Raw genomic sequence first — 1,220 nt, 5'->3', positions numbered from 1 at the left:
AACTACCGAGATAGCTAAGAAGATATTAAAGAAAATTTTCCAAGTGTGTGTGTCTATGGCTTGCCCAGGACTGGAGTTTCCACGGCGAGCTCAAGTGAAAGGAGGGTCACGTGTGTACAGAAAACACGCTCTTCCGCTGCTTGACAATTCTAGTAGTTGGTGAAGCATATGGCTCACAATGGAGAGATTGGCAGATTCAAGTGGCCATTTTAATGTTTGAGTAATGATGGAGATGGACCCAAATTAGAAAGTGATTTCTTCAATAAAGCAATAGAAGGTTCTTCATATCACTTCTGGAAGCTCAGTCCAGTTTTGGGGAAGGAGGAGAACAAGTGAAATACAGAAAATTAATAAGAAGAAAACTTCATTTTGGAATTCTCTTTTCTCCTTATCTTTTCTACTTATAATTTAGCTTTGGATGGATAAATAGTAAAGACCAAAGAAATAGGATATATATTTAGGAGCTTTAGACCAAGAAATTTGCCTTGAAAGCTGCTATTCTGTGGCAGGAAAACTATATCAAGTTTCTGTTGGATTCCTTTTTCAAAAAAACAAAACAAGAGTTCTTATATCTTTAGATTTTGAAGGTTAAAACTGATAAAAGCACATCTCTCTGCAGACTGCTTTAAGCAGTTGTGTGAGATAATGAGATTTGTGTTTTAAAGGCTTTTGTTGTGGATAGCTTGCCACTGGAATTGATTGCATAGAAGCTCTCTTACAGTTCTTTACTATTACATTTTTGACCTGTCACCTTGATGACATTTCTTGCCCACATCTGAGACCATTTGTCCTAGTAGCCATGACCTTGTTATGAACAGTGCTTGCACTCACTGTGCAGATGTCCATGTTTTCCCTATTTAAGCAACATAACAGTGCCATTACTCAAGACAGTTGAATGAGGTGAACATAGACATAGCTTCTCCCCTTTCCCCCTTTTAAAAATGTAACAAATAACCTTTTATGTTCTCTTCCCCCCTTCCCCTCCCCACTTTGGAAAAGTGTGGGAACAAGGTATTCAGGATGAGCCATTGAGAGGATTAAGAGGGTGGGCCGTACAGAGCTGGGCTTTTTGTGCTTCATCACAAGGCATGCTGCTGGCCAGGTTATTTTAGCACCCTTCTTTCTTTTTTTTTTAATTTTTAATATTTTTATTACATATTTTCCTCAATTACATTTCCAATGCTATCCCAAAAGTCCCCCATAGCACCCCCCACTTCCCT

Source organism: Mus caroli, chromosome 1 (assembly GCF_900094665.2).
Source record: "Mus caroli chromosome 1, CAROLI_EIJ_v1.1, whole genome shotgun sequence".
In the NCBI taxonomy this organism is placed as follows: Eukaryota; Metazoa; Chordata; class Mammalia; order Rodentia; family Muridae; genus Mus; species Mus caroli.
This window is presented reverse-complemented; position numbering follows the sequence as displayed.